The 6,000-nt window shown below is 38.7% G+C and overlaps 1 protein-coding gene across 1 annotated transcript in view; it reads left to right on the top strand.

Annotated features, from left to right (window-relative positions):
- The first annotated feature begins 664 nt into the window (after positions 1-664).
- The window catches only part of scn4ab (sodium channel, voltage-gated, type IV, alpha, b), a 47,662-nt gene continuing 42,326 nt past the window's right edge, over positions 665-6,000 (top strand). Inside the window, 1 exon segment of the mRNA XM_051393637.1 lies at positions 665-777. The gene's annotated coding sequence lies outside the window, so the exon portion shown is untranslated.

The raw sequence follows: 6,000 nt of genomic DNA, 5'->3' as shown, positions 1-6,000 counted from the left end.
GAGCGCCATTTCCTTTCAGATTTCCTAGCTATTTGTTTTAACTGGCGGGTTTGGTGGTTATACCACGGTGTTAGTCTCCTATGTTTTAATAATTTCCTTTTTATATGAGTGATAGAGTCTAATGTTGATCGTAGTGAGCCTGCAGCACTATCGACAAGATTATCAATTTCAGAGGGACTAAAGTCATTATAGGACTCTGTTACAATAGTAATAATAGTAAATGTAGTAATAATAATATTAATAATAATGATAACAATCCATGAGAACCTGTGAGACGAGAAAGCACAAGAATTCCGAGAGAAGAAGAAAGAAGAACACCACACTACATGACTACATTCATCATTAGTTTGCAGTCGGTGCTTCTGAATAAAGTCCAGGAAAATCTGATTCAGATTTTAAATTTTCAGGCTGATTCATTCCATGGATACCGACAGTGATCTATTCTGGTTGGCTGGATGGTTTCAGATGAACTTGTCAAAATATTAACGTATTTTCTTTTAGACAATTAATTCGTATAATTATAAATTTAATTTGAAAAAGGGTGGGATTGGAAGTAATGGACATGTGACTGTGTGTGTGTGTGTGTATGTGTGTGTGTGTGATGACACACTACCTGACCTCTCAGGTTTCACTTGAGACGCAAAGCAAGAGAGAGAGATTCACACAGTCAGACAGAGAGTGAGACAGATAAACAGCCAGACAGACCGACAGACAGACAGACAGACAGACAGACTTTGACATTTATTGGATTCATTTTGGATTAAACAGCAGAACCAGGTAAGACTGTACCATCATACTTTAGTGGGTGTTTTGTGTGTGTGCGTGTGTGTGTGTGTGTGTGTGTGTGTGTGTGTGTGAAGGACTCTGTATCTGTTCATAACGAGTTTCAATTGTAAGATTTCTGGTTTATTTCACTGTGTGTGTCTGTAGTAATCCTGCTTCGGTGCTGTTAAAGGGATACTCTCTCTCTCTCTCTCTCTTTCTCTCTCTCTCACTCTATGACATCATTAAAACTCTATTTTTATTTATTTAATGTTTCAACACAAAATGTTTGTGTTCAGATTCATTTTTTAAAGTTGTAATCTCAATAGTCATGTTTAATCTTTTTTAAATCACAGGTAACCATAGCAACAGTACAGATGCTTTATTAATGGATTCAATTGAACCCGTTGTGTACTGTGAGCTGTGGACAGCCACTGTACTTATTATACTGACTGGAGAAATTCAACCAACTAAACCACAGTAAACATGGGGAGAACATGCAATCAGGAAGGTTCTAACACCAGCTGGGAATTGAACCCAGGACCTTGTTACTGTGAGGAACTGCTGTAAAGGGACGGCAGACAAACTGTAAGCATTCTGACCATTCAAGTGGACTGTAAAAGACTCAGTGTGGAGAACCGGGCAAATTACACAAGTGCCCCACAAATTACACAACGGCCTCCCCCTTGTGTCAAAGTAAATGTCAATGTTTACAACTTCAGTGAGGATGAACCAAACTCTCTGTCATGAACAGAGAAATAAACACGAGAGTGAATTCTGTGAACCAATAAACTGTCGGTAAATAACAGTAACGTTGATGTACAGCTCGCAGTGAATCGTGTCTGTCTGTGTCTTGAGCGTGAAATACAATTAACACTGGATCATAGTGGGAGTACTGGATTATAGTGGCAGCACTGGATTATAGTGGGAGTACTGGATTATAGTGACAGCACTGGATTGCAGTGGGAGTACTGGATTGTAGTGGGAGTACTGGATTATAGTGGCAGCACTGGATTACAGTGTCAGCATTGGATTACAGTGGCAGCACTGGATTATAGTGGCAGCACTGGATTATAGTGGGAGTACTGGATTGTAGTGGGAGCACTGACAGGTGTCTGTCAGTGTTACTGGGAAGTGTCTGTCTGTTTCTGGGATGAGTTCAAGAGGATTGTTTGTGATGTTCAGACTGGAGCAGCCATATTGTGGCTCGGACTGTTAATAGTTTTAAAGAGCGATGAGGTTCAGGTTCAGTTGAATAAAACAGAATGTTGACTCCAGGACACAAGTTGGGGTTAGAGTTTAAGATAAGCCAGCAGACTCAGTATTTATAGGCCGACTGACTGTTCAACAAGCTGATCAGGGATCAGATATTAACAACTGCTGCAGTCTAATTTAGCCCAGTGTGACTGTGGCCAGGCTAACCACTAACTGAGCAGGGTCACACTGAAAGGTTAACAGCCTGCTAGAGGAAATAGCATTTAGCTAGTCAGATTAGCACTGCAATGTTCAGTTCAGGACAGTATCTATGCTATAAGAGGAGTGCAGGTCCTGACTCGGAAAAGTTTTAATATGAATGGATTATCACACATATCTGGTTGCTAAAGATCTCTGCGCTGCAGATGTGTTTACACAGGAGCTAATGGCTAGCTGGCTTAAACATTTTTGCTACTAGCTGCTAACATAATACTCAGATGTTATATCAGTTAGATAGATAGATAGATAGATACTTTATTTATCCTGGGGGAAATTCAAGTTAGGAGCTTTGGAAACTAAAATGGTGACATTTTATAAATTCATTCAATTCAACACACATTTTCAGTACAGTATATATTTCTCTTATATATACTGTAAACACAATATATGTGTCATAAAAATTATATAAAGTATCTGTTTTGTACATTATAAACACAGTATATGTCAGGATTATGTCTACTACCATTACACCTGAATATTAGTTTATTAATGTTTTGTTTTATTTCATCAGATATAAATATCTTTCATGTTAGCTGAAACATTTGCATTTTTCAGGATTCATTCTGACAGATTCAGTATCTGTTAGTATTTAGTAAAGCTTTGAAAGTTTTGAGTAACATTTAGTGAAATCACATTAGTGGCCAAGTCTAGATATGTAACTAACCGTTAGCTTCAATGCTACTGTCACACACTACAATGATCACCAGACCTAATTAAGGCTTTATTTCAGTTGGGTGTTTTTGTCAGCCATGACAAAATGAAAGACTAAACAGTTACCCTCATGGCCTACCCAGAATGCCCTGTGGTCCACAGAAGTCCTTTGAAAGGAGTTAGATTGAATCAGAGCTCTTCTATTCTAGTCCTTGGGTGGATGCCTCTGAGTTGAAGTTGAGCTTGAAAACTGAATTTTAAACTTCACCAATTAAAATAATATGTTTAAAGCAATACAATTTTACACATTTAGAATGTATAAAGAAAAATGTACAAAGTTTATGCTGCCACCCTAAACTTGTAAAATTAGCTTTTTTCTAATTGGGACACGTTTTTTTGTCTCTAATGAATGGATCCTTAGTCCCGAGGCTAACCTAAATTAGACTGCACAGACGCACATAGAAGTGATTGCAGCACATATGGAGGTTTTAAAGTTACAAGTTACTTGGCATCTAAATTGCAATGTGATCCTCAGAAAACACACACACACACACACACAGTCACACACACAGATATGAGTTCAGGTTCATGTGTGGCAGCAGATCTGTAATGTAGCTGGTTTGTGTCCTCAGAGATTTCTGTCTACAGACGACTCTATCAGAGAGTTTCACACAGAATGAACACTAACATGTATTATTATTATTATTATTATTATTATGAATAACATTTTTATATAATAATGGCTTAATTTGTATAGAATTCTTAAACATAAACAGAAAAACAGAAGAACTAATCAGTAAACAGTAATCAGTTAGCAGTATTGAGTTACCAATAATCAATAACCAGTGACGATTAATCAGTAACCAGTAATCAGTCATCAGTAATCAGTAACCAGCTAACTTCATTGATCACATCACTGCAGCATCCTAACCCTCTTTATTAAAGTTTATATGGAGTTCAGTCTAGACCTGCTCTATTTGAAAAGTGTGCTGAGATAACTTCTGTTATGAATTGATGCTATATTTCTTTTCAGTATTTACTGATCATCTGAACCGGAGGAGTTGGTCAGCTGCAGTCTGTCATTCACTTCCTGCAATGCGCACACACACACACACACACACACACACACTCAAACATCGTTTTATTTTAGCGTGGAGAGCTGACAGAGAGAGAGGAAATGCCAGGCGTCTCTGACTGCATCCAACAACATTCTGTGGTCTACAGTTGCACAGACACACACACTCACACACTCTCACACACACACAGCTGTTATCAGTGCTGTTGTTCCAGCAGAGTGTGATGTTGTGTCACACCGATAGAGAAAAGTCCTTCTGCTTTTAATACAGTACCACACAGTGTGGTTGTGTCTGTATGCGTCAAAAAGACAGCTTCATGAGTCACCTGTCTGTCTCTCAAACCTGATCACTTTCATCCATGGTTGACTACAGGTTTAGCTTAGCTTAGCACAAAGGCTGGGAGGAAAAAGTATTAGCTTAGCTTAGGAGAAGCTGGTTCCACAAGAGAGGAGCTTGGTAACTGAAGGCTCTGGCTCCTGTTCTACTTTTAGAGACTATAGGAACCACAAGTAGCCCAGCATTCAGAGAAAGCAGTGTTCTAGTGGGGTAATAGGGTACTATGAGCTCTGTAAGATATGAAGGGGCCTGACCATGAAGAGCTTTATAGGTGAGGAGGAGGATTTTAAATGATATTCTGAATTTTACAGGGAGCCAGTGCAGAGAAGCTAGTAAGGAGAGATGTGATCTCTTTTTCTAGTTAAATGAAAGAAGGCAGTCCTGGAGGTTTGTCTTATATGGGATTTAAATGACAAATCCTGATCAAAGATAACTCCAAGATTCCTGACACTAGTGCTGGAGGACAAGGTAATACCATCTAGAGTAACTATATCTTTCGACAGTGAGTCTCGGAGGTGTTTGGGGCCAAGTACAAAAACTTTAGTTATGTCTAAGTTTAACATCAGAAAATTGCAGCTCATCCAGGTTTTTATGTCCTGAAGACATGCTTGTAATTTAGATAATTGATTAATTTCATTCAGTATAAAAAGCAGTCCTAGAGGTTTGCTTTATATGGGAGTTGCCCACATGGCTCAGGACAGGGAGGTGTGGCCAGGCTGGTCAGCCAACCTTTAGATTTGGGAAATAAAAGACCTTTCATCTACACAAGTTCTTACATGAGGAGATCTCACTTCTCCTTGTTTAAAAGGATTCTTTGGCCCGCTTCTATTATGTCACTTCATAAAGTTTTGTATTTTTTCAGAAAGGAACCATTTAGATTTAGAATATTTGGTTAAATTACAATAATATCTGAAATTTGCAGTTTTCAGAGAGGTATGGATGTGATCAGGATGTTCCTGCAATGAGAAAGTTCCTCTCAGACCATACTGCGTCCTCCAGAGTTTGGACTCCTGAATATGTCCTGAATCAGACAAACATTTTGTCATAATTATGTGTTGAGTAAGCCTGATATCATGTATGTAGAATTCTCATTTTCAAAAATTAAATAGTAATTAAACCAACTAGCTCACTGAGAATCAGTGGATACAGATATGGACATTTGCTCACACTTATCAACAGTTACTATTGTGTACTTTTTAGATTTGCTGTTTGGTTTTTATGTATATTAGATTGACTGACTGACGTTGGTTTGTCTCTGAGAGTCTGTGTGTGGCGCCTGTTATCACAAAGACAAGAGGCTGGATGACATGTTAGTGATGGATACACACACACACACACACACAAACACACACACACACCTTCAGTTTGAAGCAGTGAACGAACCAACAGCAGCTGAACAAAGTAAGACTCGTGTTTTATAACATCATTAATGTTTTTGTGATTTCATTAGTCAGGTTTTCAGATATGTTGTATATGTTGTAAGTGACTGTGTATGATTGTACATTAGGCGGTTGTGGCTCAGAAGTAGAGCGGGTACTCCACTACTCAGAAGGTTGGTGGTTCGATCCCCAGCTCTTCGGTCAAAGTGTCCTTGAGCAAGATACTTAATGCCAAATTGCTCCAGATCATCGGTGTATGGTTGAATATGGCATGTAGTGTATAGCTCTCTGAGTGATCGGAAAGACTAGGAAGGCCTTATATG

This window comes from Dicentrarchus labrax, unplaced genomic scaffold, assembly GCF_905237075.1.
Source record: "Dicentrarchus labrax unplaced genomic scaffold, dlabrax2021, whole genome shotgun sequence".
In the NCBI taxonomy this organism is placed as follows: domain Eukaryota; kingdom Metazoa; phylum Chordata; class Actinopteri; family Moronidae; genus Dicentrarchus; species Dicentrarchus labrax.
The sequence above is the reverse complement of the archived record's forward strand: the minus strand, read 5'-3'. Positions and strand labels throughout refer to the sequence as shown.